Here is a 21,921-nt window from a genome sequence, read left to right as displayed (position 1 = left end):
CAGATACAATATCAAGATTGTAAAGTTATACTTTTCATTGGATTACTCAAACAACAGCAATAGCAAATTTCATACAATTGTGACTAAAATTGGTCTCACCTGGGCCTCAAGGAGTAGCGCATGACTGATTTCTGCAGCTATGTGGCCCCTGACCTCAACAGGATCCGCAAAAAGCATCGGATTTCTGGACATGGCTGGACAATTGACACACAACACAGATACACAAAATACAGTGTGTGTGTGTGTGTGTGTGTGTGTGTGTGTGAGATATATATATAGAGAGAGAGAGAGAGAGAGAGAGAGAGAGAATCAGTTAGAGAGAGAGAGAGAGAGAACGAGACAAGAGAGAGTGAGAGAGAATGGCTCTTAAAAGTGCCTTTGTTTTTGTTTTTTTGAAAGCTATCTTTGAAATAATCTGTAACAAAGACAAAAAAAAAAAACATTAGAATGATTTTTAGAATGAACATTTATACATTCATCAACAAAAATGTTAATAGTGATTACTAGTTATATATTATCAAAACAATGCAGGGAATAAATATCCACTTAACACCATGAATGTAATCGTCCGACCAAACCAACATATCGCTCAATACGCATTCTTGTTTAAAGTTAAAGTATACTTTATTATCCCCGATTTGGACAATCGTTTTTTTTAAAGTGGAGCACATTGAAGACACATATGCAAATAAAGCCCCACCCCACCCCCCACACACAAAACCATTTAGGAATTAATAGTTAATAATAAAAAAAAGCAATACAAGAAAAACAGTTACAATAGTGGACAATCCAATTCATTACCTTTTGTGTTTCATTAAAAAGTCTGTCAGAAAGACCATAGGAACGGAAATTAAGAAACCGTTTCTGACGGACTGAAATTGTAGTTGCTACTTCCAGTAGACTGATGCAATAGCCAGCTCCAGACGTGCGATCTCCATTATTGTTCAATGTTGTGCGTTCATGCAAACAAATACCACACACAACGCAATAACCTATGTCAAATACTGCCATTTGATCCATCACATCTTCAGATGATGTTGTAAGGGATATCACTGCTTACCTGAAAGTACTATTAAAGAAAAGCTTGAAAGGATTCACATCGACCATGCCTGATTCTCTAACCGGAATCAATGTACATATTTGTCCGCCAGTAGAACTGAGAATTTAACAAGGTTGACAGAGGTGGTAATCTGCAACAAATTGGTCCTTCGAGCCGGATACTGGCAACAGCAAACAATATGGACACTGCAGCTAGTGATACGGCGGAGCCTGTGGTCAGACCCAAGAGACAAAGTAAACCACCTTCACATCTGAGTGACTATGAGGTTGGCTACATACCTCCAGTGGACCCTCCTCCAATCTCTTCTTCTCGCTGTCACAGCCAACATAAGAGCCAATCGAGGAAAACGTCCCACAGTAAAGCCAGCTCTCATTCCAGATCCAGTGGTCATTCCATTATCTCTGGTGTGCAAGCTACTTCTGCACTCACAAGCAGTCAGGCAGCCATGGTGGATGAGAGAATCAAGCAGAGGCAGTATGACAACCTACGTCAGCAGATAGAGGAGGACACGTTGGCAGAAATAGAATATCAGAGGCTGCAAACACAAGCTAAAGAGGCTCAACGTGTTCAGGAAGAGGCTCTCATGGCAAAGGAAGCACTAACTAACCAATTAGAACGACAACGTAAGCTAAAAAAGGCAGAGACTGACCTAGAAGTGGCCAAACTGGTGAATTCTTTGCTCAGCCAAGACTTGAGTGTGGATGATGCAGGTTCTGAAGGATCCCCAGACACAACTGTGCCACCACCACAGTCACTTCATGCCAGCCCAGTCCAGTCTCATGTATCTCCGCAATCTCACAGCCCTGTATTGTCCATGATGCAAGCAAAGCAGACTGTCTCAGAGGCACAGAGCACATCAAGGGGACCATGCATAGTTCAGTCACTCAAAACTCCTCCATTGACATTTCAAGCAACTATGCCATTACAGGAGAATATGTCACATGTCTTGCAGCAGCCAAGCCCAGTCTCAATACCACTACCTCCATTCAATCCTGTGCAACAAGCAGCGACTCAGCTTGCGACACCATACACAGGTAGTGTTCTGATATCACAGACTAGACCTCCTGTTGCACCCATTGCATCAACCTCACATGTGAATACTCCATTACAAAGGCAATCAGCCCCTCTTATGAGTCAGAATCAGCCTATTCCAACCACTCATCATAGATCACCTCTCTTATCTAACACACCTATCTGCCCTCAACCATATTCACCTCTACCTGTTCCTCAAGCTGGTTACATACCTCAACCCGGGACAGAACTTCTGATGGCAGCAGCCTATGGCATTCCTCGCCCCACACTACCAGTGTTTGAGAGTGGCACTGAAAGTGACTTTGCCTTGTTGAAGTTGGCCTTAGATAATCTCTTAAGTCACCATACTCACATCAGCGAGCAGTACAAATATCAAGTGTTGCTGAGTCACCTGAAATTTGCTAGTGCCCAACAACTGGCTAAAGCATATATGCACCACCCACAGCCATACACCACAGCCTTGCAAGCTTTGCAGGAGAAGTATGGCCAGCCCCGGCAGCTTGTGCAATCTGAGTTAGGTGCAATCATGAGTACACCACCCCTTAAAATGGGTGATTCCAATGCATTTGACTCATTCGCCTTATCTGTCCAGTCCCTAGTAGGCATGCTGAGAACACTGGAAGGTCAAAACGGGTATGAGCTCATGTGTGGTTCTCACGTAGACCGCCTTCTGAGTAAACTGCCACCAGCTTACCGAGACAGCTTCGTAGAATACTGCCTGAGTCATGGAATTCTACAAACTGGTACAGACAGAACCTATACTCTCCCCGACTTAGCATCCTGGTTACAAACGAAGTCACAAGCTAAACGTATCTCAAGCCGAGCAGCCGCTGTATTTCAGTCCGACACTACAAAGTTATCTGGGAAGAGTAAATACACTCCATATCATCGAGAGCGTTCAACACCTATACTTCTGACATCAGAGAAATTTGTCAAGCCTTTTGCACCGGCACAGGTAAAAGTCATTTCCAAGCCAAAGCCCTATTGTCCTCATTGCGACAACCAAGATCACTATCTCAACTCCTGTGATAAATTCAAAAGGCTGACCACTGCACAGATCATCACCTGGATCGCAGAGAGCAAACGCTGTTGGAAGTGTGGTCGGAATCATTCAGCTGACTCCTGTAACCTCAAGCGACCGTGTAAAATCTGCAAAGAGCTTCACCTTACCGTGCTGCATGACTCAATTAATGACACCTCCAGAGCAGTGCTTATGGTAAGCCTACCATCGACACAGATCTATCTAGATAGACCCAACTGCTCACAGAAAGTCATGCTTAAAGTAGTCAGAGTCCTCTTGCACAATGGTGGCCGAACAATGGAAGCTTACGCTGTCTTAGATGACGGCTCTGAAAGAACTATCGTCCTTCCCCAAGTGGTTCAACAGCTCAGGCTAAATGGAGCTCCAGAAGTTCTTCCCTTGCAGACAATCCACCAGAGCCATACCAAACTTGATGGGTCCACAGTAACCTTTGAGGTGTCTTCTCTCACCAAACCTACTGAGAGGTATGTGATTCGAAACGCATTTACTGCCTCTGGTTTAAGCCTTGCTGAACATACTTACCCTGTGGCAGCACTCCAGAAAGCATATCGCCACTTGAGAGGTCTACCCTTACAGCCAGTTGACAACGTCAAACCCTTACTCCTCATAGGGTCTGATATGCCACACCTCCTGATGCCAGTTCAGCCAGTGCGAAGAGGAGCAGAGAGCAGCCCCATTGCCATATGTACCAAGCTTGGTTGGGTACTGCAAGGCCCAATGTGTCCAATTCAGCCCCCTAAAGGTCTGCAACAATGTTTGCATATTATGACAGCCCCAACACGTGACGAGCTGTATCAGCATGTTGAGCGCTTGTGGCAAGTTGACACTGTTCCATACAATGAAAAGGTCATAACAAGATCGAAACAAGACCAACAGTGCTATAACCTTTTGCAGACTGCCACTGTCAGAGTGAACGTGGATGGTGTCCTGCGGTATGCTACTCCACTGCTGAGGCGCACTCCTATCACTTTGCTTAACGCAGGGATGGAGTCTGTGCTCCCCAGCTTAAGAAACATTGAGAGAAAACTGGCCAAGAATCCTGAGCAAGCACAAGTTTACTGTTCTGAGATTCAAAAGCTTGAATCAGCAGGTTACATTGCTAAGATAGCACCAGATGAGGTAGACAAGTCCACAGAGTCGTGGTTCATTCCCCACCACATAGTGCACCACAATGGAAAGGATCGAATAGTCTACAACTGTTCCTTCCAGTACCATGGTCAGAGCTTGAATGAACAACTCCTTCCAGGGCCAACACTTGGGCCATCTCTGTTGGGCGTGATCTTGAGGTTCCGGCAACATGCAGTTGCAGTGAGCGGGGACATAAAAGGCATGTTCCACCAAGTACGTTTATTACCTGGTGACAAATCGGTACTGCGATTCATCTGGAGGAACATGAACCAGGAAGCTCACCCAGACATTTACGAGTGGCAAGTACTTCCCTTCGGTACGACCTGCAGCCCATGCTGCGCCACTTATGCTCTTCAGTATCATGCCCAAGAATACCGACATACCATGGCTGGATTAGTTGACATTGTGGAGACCTCATTCTATGTGGATAACTGCCTTCACAGTACCCCCGATCAAGGTGAGGCCAAGGCCATAATAGATGGATTGCGTCAGTCCATGCTACAGGGAGGCTTTGAAATCCGACAATGGGCATCCAATGTGCCATCCATTCTCCGGCACCTCCCATCGGAAGCCAGATCAGCTAGTAGTGAGTGCTGGTTGTCTCAGAGTAGCACTGACCTGCAAGAACTTACACTCGGCTTACAATGGAATTGCCTCGACGACACCCTTGGGTATAGAAACCGTGTAGCAGAACCTACTCAGCCCACTATGAGGAACCTGTATAAGACTTTGGCAAGCCAATATGACCCCTTGGGGTTCATCCTTCCCTTCACCACGAGGGCAAAGACTCTGATCCAGGATCTCTGGAGACACAACCTAAGCTGGGATGACCCTATTGAACCCTTACATCTGCGTGAGAAATGGTCCACATGGATTGCAGAGCTTTCCAGTATCACCAAACTACAATTCCCTCAACCTTATGCTCCTGGCAAGTCCGACACTCCGTCCACCGTCAGAGAGTTACATGTCTTTTGCGATGCCTCGGAGAGGGTATATGGATCTGTCGCCTACCTTCAGGTCACCGACGAGAGTGATGAAGTCCATGTCACCTTTGTCCTTGCTCGATCGAGAGTGGCCCCTAGGAAATGTCTATCTATGCCCCGCCTGGAGTTGTGCGCGGCGCTCTCTGGAGCTCAGATGGCCAAAGTCATACAGACTGAACTTACCATTCCCATACACCAAGTCACATACTGGACCGATTCAACCACGGTGCTGCATTGGTTAAAATCAGAATCTTGCCGATACAAAGTCTTTGTGGGGTCCAGAGTAGCCGAGATCCAGACACTGACAGATGTTTCCAGATGGCGGTATGTTGACTCTGCTAGAAATCCCGCTGACCACATCACCAGGGGTCTTACTTTAGCGGAACTAGCTTGCCCCCACCAATGGAGATCCGGTCCTTCCTTCCTGACTCAACCACAGAATAAGTGGCCAGCATTACCCAGTACAGGATCTGAACCAGACCTGAGTGAGATGAAAAGATCATCCTTTGTTGGAGCAATCACAGTTGTTCCCAGTCCAGTGCCTTTAGATATCAGTCAATTCAGAACCTGGAAGGAGCTACTTCAAGCAACTGTGGAGTCCTGTGATGGGGCGGCCAACTCTGACAACTCTTCTGAAGCCTCAAGGTATATACAGGCAGAGAAGCACCTCTTAGCACAGGCACAGCTTGATTCATTTCCAGAAGAATTGCGGGCTTTGAAAGCTGGACAATTCATCTCGACAGACAGCCGATTGAGGTCTCTCGCTCCAGAATATGACAAAGATACTGGTCTTATCAGAGTGGGAGGACGACTTCGTCGTATTGAAACCCTGCCTCCTGATGTCATTCACCCTATTGTTCTAGACCCTCAACATCAGGTCACAAAGTTGCTCATCCAAGACATAGATCAACAGCTCAATCATCCTGGTGCAGAACGAGTACTAGCGGAGCTACGCCGTCGATATTGGGTGCTTAGAGGCCGTGAAGCTGTGCGCAGACACCAACACTTCTGTCAGGATTGCCAATTTTGGCGCTCCAAGCCACAGAACCCAAAGATGGCTGATCTTCCACCATGCAGGCTACGTCTGTTCAAGCCACCATTCTTCTCCACTGGCGTAGACTGCTTCGGGCCCTTTCAGGTGAAGATAGGTCGACGTCAAGAAAAGAGATGGGGGATCTTATATAAGTGCTTGACAACCAGATGTTTACATCTTGATCTCCTTGAACACCTAGACACAGACGCTTTTCTCCTGTCATTACGACGCTTTATAGCCCGCAGAGGGAAGCCCTTTGAGATATTATGTGACAACGGCACCAACTTCACTGGAGGTGATCATGAGTTAAGAGAATCCTTTAGTCAAATGACACCTGAACTTCAGACACAACTGGCTAAACAGCAGATCCAGTTTCGCCATATCCCACCGAGCGCCCCTCACTTTGGCGGTACATGGGAGCGAGAGGTGAAGTCAGTTAAGACTGCTTTACGAGTCATTTTACGGGAACAATCCGTGCCTGAATCTGTGCTGCAAACATTATTAGTGGAAGTAGAGGGCATACTTAATTCAAAGCCACTTGGCTATGTTTCATCGGACATTGCAGACCCGGACCCTGTGACCCCGAACATGTTACTCATGGGACGCCGTGATGCCTCCTTACCACAAGTCCTTTATGACTCCAACGAGCTCTTGGGCAAACGCAGGTGGCGACATAGCCAGGTATTGGCTGATCAGTTCTGGACTGCTTTCATACGCAGCTATCTACCAGAACTACAGGGCAGACAGAAATGGACATCGGATGGCAAAGGGTTGGCAGTAGGACAAGTGGTGCTCCTAATTGACCATCAACTCCCACGAGCACTATGGCCTGTGGGTACCGTGACAGAGACCTATGCAGGAGCAGACAAGAGGATTCGGACAGCTAAAGTCAAAGTCAAGGACAAAACATATCTGCGTCCTGTTGTGAAACTGATTCCACTTCCTCCAAAGAGGGATGGGGATAAAGACACTTTGGATGGCCTTTCTTAAGGGCTACAATTAGCCTGCGGGTAATTGGGGGCGGCAATGTCAGAAAGACCATAGGAACGGAAATTAAGAAACCGTTTCTGACGGACTGAAATTGTAGTTGCTACTTCCAGTAGACTGATGCAATAGCCAGCTCCAGACGTGCGATCTCCATTATTGTTCAATGTTGTGCGTTCATGCAAACAAATACCACACACAACGCAATAACCTATGTCAAATACTGCCATTTGATCCATCACATCTTCAGATGATGTTGTAAGGGATATCACTGCTTACCTGAAAGTACTATTAAAGAAAAGCTTGAAAGGATTCACATCGACCATGCCTGATTCTCTAACCGGAATCAATGTACATATTTGTCCGCCAGTAGAACTGAGAATTTAACAAGGTTGACAGAGGTGGTAATCTGCAACAAAGTCTAATAGCAGATGGTACAAATGACACGCTAAACCTTTTCGAGTTTGCGAATGAGACGAATATTATATAAAAAAAAAAAAAATTTGAAACGTAGCTTGACACCCTTTCAGAACCTCCGACTTAAAGTTTCTTAAAGACGCGCGCAATCCAGAGATAACATTAGACAACTCTGATACAACGTTACATAATTGCAAGAGCATAACAGACTCAAACTAATTTTCATGATGCAACCTGCACTAATGTAAAGAAATAGTTAGGTAATGAGCAATTGGTGCTTCGAATAAATGAATAATGCAAATTACACAGCCAGAGATACATACCGACCTGTAGAATGTGATACTCGCAATGATTACAAAAAGGCGCAATTCTGAGGTGTAACCTGCAGAGGATATGACGTGTCGCCGCAATGGCAACATTATCTTCCTAATATTAGTGTATTTTTTTTTTTTTTAATCTCTGCATTTGTTGGCTATGTGTTGTTTGGGGAGGCATATCTGACCAGTTTCAAGATGGCAAAATTATTTTGAGCTTTGGTACGCCTATTCAGGGGAAGAAATTCATTTTGACAAAGGGAGACATAATATCAGTTTTATGTCTATAAATAACATTTAATATTGTAACCCAAGTGCTGTAAACTAGGCCTACTTGTTGTATTCATTCTGTGACGAGGTAGATAATGTGCACAGTTAGGCCTATTAAACAAAAATACTTAAATAAATTTTCATTGGACACTTGGATTCAGCCACCATTCTTGCTGGGTTTTCTGATACATAAGTCCTCAAATCATTCCACAGCTATTAACAGCGTGTCCCTGGCCCATTCCGTTACCTCATGGTAAAAAGTCCACTATTGTCTATTAAAACTTTGTCACATCATCTTGACCACGGTTTGCTTTTGAACTGCCCACACAGTTTCTGAACATGTTTCATTCATACAACATGAATACATGTTTGGTTAGTTGTGAAGGGTCTTAAAGTGAAAAATGAGCATCCAATCATGTTTGTTTTACTTTATGATGATATGTGTGAGATTTGCTTTACCAATTCAAATTTTCTTTACATGGTAAGTCCAACAAGTCATGAAACACACCCTCTGTGGAAAAAAAGATATACTTTATTCTCTACTTCAACAAAGGTTACATAAATCTCTCTTTGACAGGGATCCACTCACATTTAGAAAACATGTGACATAATTCAATACATGGGGGTATTGAGGTAGCAGCTGACTGAGCAGTGTCCAGGATCCCTTTTGCAGAGGGGATGAATTCGTATACATATATTCTATCGTCAACCTGACGGTAGTAGCTAGAAGGAGTGTTGGAGGGGGTGAGAGGGGTCCTCTGTGATTAGGTTGGCTTTCCTGATCACTATACAGTTCTGATAGAGGGAGTTTGGAGGAGTCAGATAGTATAGCAATCTGATTTACTATGCAGGAGAGTCTTGTTTTGTGTTTGATGATGAGTTGGTTGTGTAAGGGGGTAATATTGAAGGTGATAACTGATGAGGGAGTTGTAAACCAAAGCTCGTCCTTCCTGAACTGAAAACTTCTGAGATTCCTGAGCAGGTGAAGTCATTGCGACAGGGACCTGCACCTGTTCCACTGGCTGACCTTTGATACTGAGTGGCTGGAAAGGGGATGATGTCTTGTCTCTGCATCCACAGCATAGCTCCTAGTCATCCTTAAAAACTCATCTTTTTTTATCTGGCTTTCCTGTCTAAATCATATAGCTGAGTAAGTTTATTGTTTGTTTTATGACAGTAGCTAGATATCTGTATAGTATTGTATGTTTGTATATTTCCAAATTGTACAGCACATTGGTCAACTACCTGTTGTTTTTAATTGTGCTTTATAAATACATTACCTTACCTTACTTTTGTAATGTTGAGCTTCAAGGAGTGCTTAACAAATGGCCAGATCAAAATGGCCGTAGGTGCCATAACACATCTTTGCATTATATTACTATAACTCCATGAAAACCAACCTGGGAGGCTACTTGACACACACACACACACACACACACTTTTAATTATCAACTCCAGGACTCAGTCTAGACTTGTGTTTTTTGCATTACCTCAGGAGGAGTACAAAGCAGGGACTGGATGGGGTCATGTGCTATGGTCTTTGCGGTAATGGCAGTGTCAACAAGGGATGGTAAATTGGGAGTGGGGAGGGCAATTATTTTTTGAGCGCATTTATTTTTTTATGAGCTTGTTTCTATTGTTATTGACTAACCTTGTGAGGATTGGAGTGATGTGCTCTCTTTTATTAGCCTGACGTTGTCATGCTCAAAATTCTACTCATATTATGAGTCTGATCCTGCTCCATTGGGATGTGAATATGGGGTTTGTTTTAACCAATACAGGGGGTGAATCCTGTAGGAATTCACACCCAAACCATCCTTCTTGTCCCCAATTGTCTCAACATTCTTTTCTAGTGTTAAAGCTATGGCACTCTCAATATCTTCTACAACAGACGCAAGGCCGAAGTCTAATGTCTAGATTATAGCATTTCTGTTAGGGAGTTCTGTGATGAATGAAATACTTTGTAATTAACTTCATTTACACAGACATCGTACCATACTGAAAGTTAATATTTTGTCACTAGAAACATCTGTTCTTTGTTAAACACAGTTACATTTTTAGCTCTGCACAAAACCGTTCAGTAGTTTTTGTGTTCTGAACTGCTCTGGTTCACGCATAGTTGCTCCACAACTAAGCAATGCCAGACCAAACTTCCCGATTTCAAATGTTGTGTGTGGGGCTAAGTTTGGCTTGCTCCCAGCCTACTCTTCTATTGGATTAGGTTAAAATTCTTGCATCTTTTTGAATTCATTGCAGTTGTCTGATGGACTTCTTTGGGAGGCCAGTGAGCACAGTAGCCTAGGCCTAGTCAAGCTTGGAGGATAATAACATGGATGAGCTTCGAGCTTCACAACAGGGAGTATAACTCATGTTATGTGTCTAGATCATATCACCTTTACACAATGGCTGAGGCAGCCTAATTTGTGATGCAATAGTGTCATAAAAGGGGGTCAGACATGAACTCTTTTGTCAGCCATCTGATGTGTGACCACCACCTCTCCCCTGCACACGAATCACCTTGCAGTTTTTTTCGATTGCTAAATGACAGTAAGCACAACTGAAGTCACATGTGCAAAACTCTAAATACAGTCTGCTCAGCAGAAGTTCATGTGGACCAAACTCTAGTTCGTTTTTCATTGCTTGAACACAGTTTTCAAAACTTTACACACTTATCCCATGACTTTAACCACAATCTGCACAAACCTGTGGATTTACAGCACTTTGTTCAAATGCTAACACACTGCTGTCAAAACTGTGAAGCACACAAAACAGAAGAGATTTCAAACACTGCCGATTGCAATTTCAGGATTAGCCCTGAAAATTATTTGTTCGAATTACAGTATGTACTTTTAGTTTCTACCTTTTTTCCTCTTTACTGTAATTCTGTAAATTACTACAGACTATTGAAGCAAACTGCAAATTTTCATTTACCTTTGTTATGTTCTGAAAATTTAAATAAATCATGTGAAAGAATGTCACTCTTTTCTTTGAAGAAAATATTACTTTGTATGAACTCACTGAAATTGTTCAAACAGTAAAGATGAAAAGTTTGTATTTTCTGTTTTGGTGTTTGATGCAAGTGTTTTTCCTCTCAGTGTGTTCTGAGTGACAGTGTGTGTTATCTCAGTAAGGGTTGTGTGTAGTGTTTGGCTGCACTGAGTCTGTTTTGAGCCATGTGTTAAGAGTTGTGTTGCTTGGAATGAGTTTTGCAGGTGATGTGAACTTAAAATTAAGATTACAAAAGAACAATACTCAGCATAACATTTGTTGATTTTATTTTATTAGAGAGAAATAGAGAGAATGAGTGAGTGAGTGAGTGAGTGAGTGAGTGATTGTGTGTGCGTGTGTGTGTGTCAAGCAGTCTCCCATGTTGGAGGCCAGGTTTTCCCGCTAGGTAAAAAAAAAAAAAGGGAAAGAGATGATTAGTAAAAAAGTCAATAATGAATAATCACTTGATAATCAAAGCTGTAATGTTTACATTGCAACCTGTATTACAGTTTGATTTGGTATTGTAGAGGAGGGACATTTAGATTAACCAATGTCATAATACCAATTAAAAACATTGGTGAATTTGTATCTAAAATGGAACCAATTGTGACAAAATTTGGTGTATATGGAAAAACAGACAATGGTGTTTAGTTAGCAAGGGGACAGCTAGTCAAAAATAATTAGAACATAAATATGCACAATGTAACGACTAATAAAATATCTGAATAATCCACAGTATGGAAATATAAAAACTGGCACCCGACACTCTAAATTTACAAAATGTTACAGCATCAATATCTCAAGTAACCATATTTACTACTTCAGAATGCAAATGAATAAAAAGTCATAAATGTCATAAATGAACAAAAACAATATTAAGATAGCAGTAATAAAATCAAACAGATATGCAAGCATGGATTATGGTGTGCATAACATTACAAAAAATAACCAAATTTCTGCATCAACAATAGTTTATAACTTACAATCACTCCAGAGAACACCACCAGTTCCCAAACACATACTGTGCACATCCAAATGTACAAAAATGTGATGGGTTTACTCAATTCTGTGAGATACTGTATGTGTGTACATGTAGCCTACAGTATGTTTGTTGTAAGTTATGTGTATGTCTGCTGGAACACCGTCATTTTGTGGATAATTGTGAGTATCTGGTCTGAAAGACAACCAACACACCACAGTTTGCAGGGGAGCCAATCTATCAATTTCTCCATCTTCCCCTGGGAAGGCAAACAAAGACATAGAAAATGGGTGCCTTGCTTAAGATAAACATTGCTCTCAACTTAACATTTCATTTTGTTACACTTAAAGGTAGTATTAGCGATTCAGAGCGTTTTGTTAACACATAAGACTTTTTGTAATGTTCAGCTAATATCTCCTCATGGTCCACTCACTTCCCATTCCCTTCATGAGCTGTAAAACATTCCAGTCATTTTACGCAGCCCAGTCACCATAAAGTAGACAAAAACTCCAGACAAACATTCTGGGGTTGGTAGAATCTCTAACAATAACACAACATGGCTTGATTTTTTTTTTCACACTGAGAATACTGAATGTGGGGGTGAGTTATTTCTGATGTCTTGTCGGGTATGACAAGGTAAATTTTTAACATAAACACCAACATAAACAAATACAGTATCTGGTAGGATTACTGATACAAATTTTAAATTACTGCCATTAGCCAATTAGTGAAATTATCAATTAAAACAAGTGATCAATCAGTATTGGTAAATCATCCAATGTTTTCTTTGCAATTGTATTGTGTATGGGAATAACCTTTCTCTTTCTAGTTTTGATCACGCATCTATATGCGTGCACCTCCTGGCTGTTGTGTGGACAATCCTTTTCTTTTTTAGAAACTGTTTAGAAACATAAGCAAATAGTGAAATGTTAATCCAATTGTTAACATACAAAAAAGAAAACAAAAGTATATCCCACAGTCTACAGATTACATGTATTTGTTGTGACCTGTAACTCCGTAAAGAGGGAGGGGTATGTTTGACATCACACATTTATACTGATATTGTGCGTACAATTCACATGTAAATGAACTAAATCAATAATGTTAATGTTATAAAGGAGACCTGCATAGCAAGTGAAGTAAGTAACACGTAATGGGATTACAGTTTTTTTCAATCGCTAACAAGCGCTTAACCATACTTCAGATACTTTTTCTAAACTCTTAACACAGACTCACACCTACAAAACACAATTGGCCAAATGGATAATTTTCTTCTCAAAAACACATTTTGTTAAATATATACTAAATCTTCATTTCAAAATAGAACACATCTTTCTCTGCACACACCAACTTTACCAAAACACTGGAAATCTGACTCAAAATTAAATTATTCTGTCAAAGAATAACACTTGTTTTCACCTCAAAAGGTACATGCAGTCAATCAAAGTACACCAGGTTTCAGAATACTGGCTTTTGTTGACATTACAAAAACTGCATAGACTTTTCAGTCTCAGTTTTACAGGTATTTGCATGCAAAACATGCAATTCACTGTTTTACACTAAATTTCTTGGTTAGGAACTGTATGTCCAAATGAATAGTAATGTTCACATTCAAAAGCATTCCAGTAAAAAGCTATTTTTTTTCCTTTACTGTTTACTGCAGGAGGTACAGTAGAAACACAGTGTGATAGAACAGAAAAGGTTTGACAGTATTGCTTACAGTGAACAAAATATCACACATAAGAGCATTCTGAACAAAAAAACAACAGCAAAAAGCCCTAAAAAATAAAGCAAAAAAATAAAAAACAATCTCTCACTGCTCCTGCTCCTCTCACTGCTCCTGCATCTCTCACTGCTCCTCTCACTGCATCTCTCACTGCTCCTGCTCCTCTCACTGCATCTCTCACTGCTCCTCTCACTGCATCTCTCACTGCTCCTCTCACTGGGCCTGCTCCTCTCACTGCATCTCTCATTCCTCCTCACACTGCTCCTGCTCCTCTCACTGCATCTCTCACTGCTCCTCTCACTGGGCCTGCTCCTCTCACTGCCCTTCTCACTGCATCTCTCACTGCTCCTGCTCCTCTCACTGCATCTCTCACTGCTCCTCTCACTGGGCCTGCTCCTCTCACTGCATCTCTCATTCCTCCTCACACTGCTCCTGCTCCTCTCACTGCATCTCTCACTGCTCCTCTCACTGCCCTTCTCACTGCATCTCTCACTGCTCCTGCTCCTCTCACTGCATCTCTCACTGCTCCCGCTCCTCTCACTGCATCTCTCACTGCTCCTGCTCCTCTCACTGCATCTCTCACTGCTCCTCTCACTGCATCTCTCACTGCTCCTCTCACTGGGCCTGCTCCTCTCACTGCATCTCTCATTCCTCCTCACACTGCTCCTGCTCCTCTCACTGCATCTCTCACTGCTCCTCTCACTGGGCCTGCTCCTCTCACTGCCCTTCTCACTGCATCTCTCACTGCTCCTGCTCCTCTCACTGCATCTCTCACTGCTCCTCTCACTGGGCCTGCTCCTCTCACTGCATCTCTCATTCCTCCTCACACTGCTCCTGCTCCTCTCACTGCATCTCTCACTGCTCCTCTCACTGCCCTTCTCACTGCATCTCTCACTGCTCCTGCTCCTCTCACTGCATCTCTCACTGCTCCTCTCACTGGGCCTGCTCCTCTCACTGCATCTCTCACTGCTCCTGCTCCTCTCACTGCATCTCTCACTGCTCCTCTCACTGGGCCTGCTCCTCTCACTGCATCTCTCACTGCTCCTCTCACTGCTCCTGCTCCTCTCACTGCCCTTCTCACTGCATCTCTCACTGCTCCTGCTCCTCTCACTGCATCTCTCACTGCTCCTCTCACTGGGCCTGCTCCTCTCACTGCTCCTCTCACTGCTCCTGCTCCTCTCACTGCATCTCTCACTGCTCCTCTCACTGGGCCTGCTCCTCTCACTGCATCTCTCACTGCTCCTGCTCCTCTCACTGCATCTCTCACTGCTCCTGCTCCTCTCACTGCATCTCTCACTGCTCCTGCTCCTCTCACTGCATCTCTCACTGCATCTCTCACTGCTCCTGCTCCTCTCACTGCATCTCTCACTGCTCCTGCTCCTCTCACTGGGCCCCTTGCTCTTACTCTTCCTCGTCCATACATTACAGTGTTTGTCTTTTTCTGTTTCTGTTTCCAAAAATATCACTCTTCAAAGTCCTCCTTTTATTGTATAAGTGTCAATGTAATAGAAAAAAATAACCCCTGCCATTGAGTCTAAGCCAGATTGGAATCAGCTGTGGTTGGCCCAATTTACACAACATAAATCAGCTATATTGTTTTTGAACTGATATCATTGCAGAAGCAGAGGTTTTTATACTGTATCTAAGGTTTGGAACATTGTTTTTGCTATTGTGGGATGTTGTGTGTTAACATTAGTAAATACTACAAAAATGATCCATAATTTTGTTGGGAGGTATAGCTTGTTTGTTCAGAAAATGTAAGCATTGTGGAAATGTGTTCAATGACTCCATATTGTGTGAAAACGACATGAAATGTGTGAATGGTATGGCCACAATAGACAGATGCTGTGCTAATTGTGTTTAGAGTTTTGAAAATGTGACAACTGCTTGGACAAATGCCTGTTAGCGACTGAAAAAAACTGTAAAATGAAATATGGCAGAATATCAGCTTGGAGTTGATTAGGTACACCTTTTGTCCTTTGGCGTCTTTTGGGGGTTTTGTCCTTTTTTAGCCCCTCGTTGGTGTTGGTGGCAGGGCTGGTTGACAGAAGAGCCTCCTCTAAAGTTTAGACACAGAAAAAAATATACAAGAAGGTCAGATATAGACGTGTGGCTGCTCAAGCTCATTCTACAAAAATGTCAAAGAAGGCACCAAAAGTTGAAGAGCAAATAACTAAGCTAAGCACACCGAATTGTGCTGCTATCATCGCCACTTGTTGGGACTTTGGGTTACCTGTCTCAGTCTGTGCCCCCTCGTTGGTGTTGGTGGCAGGGCTGGTTGACAGAAGAGCCTCCTCTAAAGTTTTGACACAGAATATACAATATACAAGAAGGTCAGATATAGACATGTGGCTGCTCAAACTCTTTCTACAAAAATGTCAAAGGAGGCACCAAAGGTTGAAGAGCAAATAATTAGGCTAAGCACACTGAATTGTGGTGCTATCATCGCCAATTGGTGGGACTTTGGGTTACCTGTCTCAGTCTGTGCCCCCTCGTTGGTGTTGGTGGCAGGGCTGGTTGACAGAAGAGCCTCCTCTAAAGTTTTGACACAGAATATACAATATACAAGAAGGTCAGATATAGATGTATGGCTGCTCAAGCTCATTCTGCAAAAATGTCAAAGAAGGCACCAAAAGTTGAAGAGCAAATAACTAGGTTAAGCACACCGAATTGTGCTGCTATAATCGTCACTTGTTGGGACTTTGGGTCAGACGTAGCATTGGCCTATGCCTTATCAATGGGGACCCTTTTCTAGATCTTTCTGTTCTGGCACCTGCTGTTGTGATTATTTATGACTATCTTTTTTTGTATAACACTGGACCTTTTGGTTCGGTGAGAAGACAATTCGACTGCCGAGGAGAGCTTCTCTAGAGAGACGGCTCCATCAACCACCTATACTTTAGACTATTCCACTTAAGTCTGTATCCTGCTGTATTACAACTCTGTAATAAACCAGCTATCTGAGCCTCTGATCCAACCTGTCAAGCTTCCTTAATTTACACTTAAACACTTCTAAGACTAAAATTCACAACGCAAAGTCAGGCTCAGTGCGAATCTCTGCCCCCTCGTTGGTGGTGGTGGCAGGGCTCGCTTAAAGGAGAGTCTTTGTAAAAGGTGTACACACAGAATATACAATGATAATAATATACTACAATAATGATAATAATATGCTGGTAAAGAACATTCTCATAAAAATATGAACGATAACAATAAAGCTATAATAAGCACACCTTGTTGTGGTGGAGGGTCTTGAATGGACTCTAAATTTAAAACAACAATGGTCTCCTCTTCTGGACCCAGTTGCAGATTACTGGTTGAGGCCTGGTTGCTAGAAGGGTCTGCTGGCACTGTCTTTCCTAATAGAATACAAGCAACGCAAAGGATGTACAATATGTAATTAGGCCAAAATGTGAAAGGTAGGAGTGATGCAAAGTAAACCAAAATCTCTCATAATACTTGAATTTAGTTTTTGATGTCATTTAGTTTTTACAGTGTCCTAAATTTTTAATCATTTGGATTGTTTAAAGATGTTATAATGCACAGTAAATGTGGAATCACCTTGAACTATCATGCTGTAGATTGCGTTCATGTTATTAAGACATATATTCTCTCCCGAACTTAATTCGAGCCCCTCTGGCAGCAGCATCTTGACCTCCTTGTTGGGGTACTCAAGAAAAAGCATGGGCCTCCAGCCCACTGCATTCAGTTTCTCAATCTGAAAAAAAAAAAAAAAACATACTCTAAAAACAATAATAACTGCTTTATGTCTACGTTAAACTGTGCCAGTGTTATGTCTAACAGACACCAGCTCCACAACAGTATGTTTCAGATGCAACTCAGATGCACACTTTTTAACTTATGGAAGAGCTGGTGTATACTGTACATAAGCTGATATATATAACAGATGATACATTGGGGATGTGGGAAAGGTTTGAGTATATGTGGGTGGGTTTGGTGTGCCTGTCTACTTCATGTGCATGATACATGCATGAACGTGTAAGTACAGTAGCATAGTAGGGGTATTATTCTCGTCTGGCTTATACTGTTCTACAGAGCATGACTGAATTGAAACTATAACCCTCCTAGCGCAACTTCATGTAAAGAGCCCTACTAAGAGATTGGTTACAAGTTTTTGGTCTACCACACATCACATTCACTTACTCATACACATCATATTCTGTGCAATGACAGAATCTCACTCAGAAACGTGGTCGGATGGTAGCAGCATATCTTGGTTAAGGGCCCAGTCAGTGCTTCCTCACAGCTGAATACGGGTGCTCAAACTGGAGCTGTTCCCACCACACCAAACTGTTTGACACAGCCCTCAACAACACCTGCCGCATTATCACGGGATGCATAAAGACAACGCCAGTCCCGTGCCTCTATACCCTAGCTGGCATTGCTCCCCCCCACCCCTGACCCCCACATAAGATTATCCATTGTCGCCCAAGACGAGTGGAGAGCACAAGAGATTGACACCAGGCACCCCTTCACTGACACACAGCACCTCCACCACGATTGAAATCCAGATCCAGTTTCCTGCAGACAGTCCCACCTCCAGACAATCAAAGAAACATCATGGACAACATCTGGAAAGATGAATGGAACCAGCTAAATACACAAGCCCAGGACTGGATGGAGACAGCAATCACCCCTACTGAATGTCCCACCAGGGAGGCTAACCTGGAAGACCCTCAACAGACTACGAGTGGAACAGGAGAGGTGCAAAGCACTTATGAAAGCATTGGACCACCAGACAGAAGAGAAATGCAGCTGTGAAGCCCCCCCCCCAGGACCTGGCTGAACTGACACCATCAGCTGTGACCTGCACCAGATAGTGACAAAACGACATCTGAGATTGCAACAGACTCGAAGAAGAAGAAGACGCAACTGAACGCTATGAACTAACATAAAGGCGCTTGTTGCATGAACCACTCAGTAGGGAAGAGTGAACTGTGGATGATATGGAGAGCTTTGACATACCGTAATTCCTTAAATAAAAACCGGTAGTCAAATAAATGCCGGGCCTCTTATAGTGCCTGGGTGCATGGTCAACACTGACAAATAAAGGCCGTTCTTAAATAAAGGCCGGGGGAAAATTTGTGCAGCAGAACCAGATAACGAATGTACACGCCCACTGCTGGAGCGTTTCTCGTTCTCGAGTCGATAACCGTTTGCATCGGTTTTCGGATCACCAGTACACCGTTTCTGTCGGACGTGTCGACAGAACCGAGGAGCTGATGATACTGCGCATGTGTGATTCAGCGTGAAGCAGACCGACACACAGAGCATCTGAACCGAACTGATTCTTTTGGTGATTGATTCTGAACTGATTCTGTGCTAATGTTATGATCTCTGTCCACTGGAACACTATCACTTATTATATCACTATAATTTAAAACGGGTTATTTAAAACAATTACTTATCAAAAATCGAATTGGAAATAAAGGCCTGCCTCTAATAAAAGCCGGCTTCAAATAAAAGCCTGTTACCTTCTGCAGTTCAGGTAAATAAAGGCCCCGGCTTTTATTTGAGGAATTACGGTATGTTACAGAACTGTGGGCTATCACATACTGTAGGTGATCCTGGCTGTTTCTGGCCTGTTTCTTTAAACTTTTCCAATGATAATAGTTTAAAGTTAAGATGCTAAAAACTGATCAACCAATCACCTCCATTAAAAGTTCCATACAATGTGCAATTGAAAATATGTGCTAACCTGATGTGCTAATCAACTTCAGACTCTATGTGAGTACATCTAAAGCAGAAGTCTAAAGTTTCAGAATAGTAAGTTATAATGTAACACTCTCTCACTAAACCCCAATCCCCACTCCAAAATCATCCACACCACCTGTGTCACCACCTGGACCAAGGTCATTTTGAAGCCACATAAGTACTATGGAAATGTAGCACAGGTTACTTACCAAAATCACGGCATCATCCATTAAATTAGATGTTATTTGATTTTTCTTTTTCTTAGCCACCCAAGACTCCTTTTCCATCTTGAATTTTTCAATTTTCTTTTTCAGCCTTAGATGTTGCGGCTGTGCTGTCTTGCACATGGGGCAGACCTAACATCCATTAAATATTTTTTCCTGGCATGTAGGGCACGACTTCTTCAACCCTCCACCAGCCATGCTTTTGTTATCCTGTAAACCATAAACAAGAAAAATACAAATTCCTTAACTGTCAAGAGTTTTGAAGATTTCCGTAAAACACTTTCAGTCTTTCCACTTCAATTATCTTACAATTATCATGTAATAAACAAAATTTCAGCTATGTTGCGACTGATATGTGTGACCAATCCAGGGTCTCTAGTATTACACTATGTGACTTGCTGTTCCTACATCAAATATGCTAATCATATATCATTATAATGAAACAAAATACAAGACTATCTTTAATATATCTAAACTTGTGCTTTGTAGAAAATAAAAAAATTGGGATACTTACTGTATGAAATAATTCAATAATGAAAGAAAGAGAGTATGAGTGAGTGAATGTGTGTGAGAGTGTGGGTGTGTGTGAGAGAGAAACAAGAAAGAGACAGTGAGAAACAGAGAAACAGAAAAAATGTGACAGAATGGCTCTTAAAAGTGCCTTTTTTTGTAAAGCTGTCTTGTATCTGTAACAGACAGAAAACATTATTAGAATGACCATTAGAACAAACATTTCTACATTCATTAGGACATATTAGATATATTATAGTAAAAATTAGTTACATCCTAATCAAAACATTGCAGAGAATAGAATATAAGATACCACATCCACTTGACGACATGAATATAATTTTCTTGTGAACCGACAAATTGCTTCATAAACTCTTGAATCAATCAATCTATCTATCTATTTATCTATCTATCTATAAAGCAAGAAATGTCTGTCTGTGAGTATGTATGTGTCCATCGCATATCTTACTGACCACTCATCGCAATGACCTAAGATTTTAGATGTGGCTTGCACAGGGCATGTGGATGTCCTCGATTTTACCAGTATGCTACCAGTACCAGTATTAGGCCTACAGTAACACATAGAGGAACGCGATGCACTGCATTTCGACACACATATTTTAACATTTATGATGGCATCTGTAAACAAAAATTGGCAACTGATTTAAAAACCCAAACCTGCTAAATTAGCTAAACCTGCACAATCAAAGCTAGCTGTAGCTAACAAGAGACAACTCTGAGACAGAGTTTACATACTTATAACCAGGGTTCGAAATGATTAGGAGGACTCTTGGGGGGGGGGGGGGGGTCCCCTAAAATTTAATTATTAAATTATTAAAAATTCTGAAGATTTTTTTCATGGTTTGGGCTAGGCCCAGTATTGTAGTGGTGTTTGGAGAAGTAACAGGTAACCCTCTAACTCTGGAGCAACAAAGTTACAGCACCCATATAAATCTAATCCCTGACATGACAAAGTGAATAACAGGCCATTCTGTACTTGAGCAAGGAAGTTAACTCTAAATCCACCAGGTGTACTCATTATGGCAGCACCATGCACATTCAAATACAAATGGCATTTCTCATCCCTGTTATTACATTAAATTTAATTTAAAACAACTGGCCGCTGAATTGAATAATAATGATGTCTGAAAAGACTGTACCTACATTAGATGGTTTACTTTGTTTCAAAGTAGTTAATCCATAACCTTAACTAAAATCTTTAGGGACACGTTTATTCTAACATGACTACAGCTAGCACAAAACGTTGACAAACGTAGGCTACTCTTCTTATCATTACACTGGGTATCTATTAATGCAACTTGAACTTGAAATACTAATATTTTACTATAAGCAATTATGGAGATATAAAAATAATCGACGAAACTTACAGGATTTTTATTCAGGATTTCACTCTTTGTGAGGTTTCGTTTTTCCGCGTTCAGCTACAGTACGTGTACAGTACGGGAGCACCACAACAACAATCTGCGATACTGTACATTAGGCTAGTGACAATGCCCCT

The 21,921-nt window shown here is 42.2% G+C and overlaps 1 long non-coding RNA gene across 1 annotated transcript; it reads right to left on the bottom strand.

The window, feature by feature from the left end:
* Positions 1 to 13,055: 13,055 nt before the first annotated feature.
* On the bottom strand, positions 13,056 to 16,479 carry LOC113039805 (uncharacterized). Its single transcript, XR_003275077.1, has 4 exons — positions 16,429 to 16,479; positions 16,190 to 16,252; positions 15,926 to 16,015; positions 13,056 to 13,128 (listed from the first exon to the last, which is right to left on the bottom strand). It is a non-coding gene; the product is annotated as an uncharacterized LOC113039805 (long non-coding RNA).
* Between the last annotated feature and the right edge of the window lie 5,442 nt (positions 16,480 to 21,921).

The sequence above is a fragment of the Carassius auratus genome, chromosome 22 (assembly GCF_003368295.1).
Source record: "Carassius auratus strain Wakin chromosome 22, ASM336829v1, whole genome shotgun sequence".
Taxonomy (NCBI): domain Eukaryota; kingdom Metazoa; phylum Chordata; class Actinopteri; order Cypriniformes; family Cyprinidae; genus Carassius; species Carassius auratus.
The sequence above is the reverse complement of the archived record's forward strand: the minus strand, read 5'-3'. Positions and strand labels throughout refer to the sequence as shown.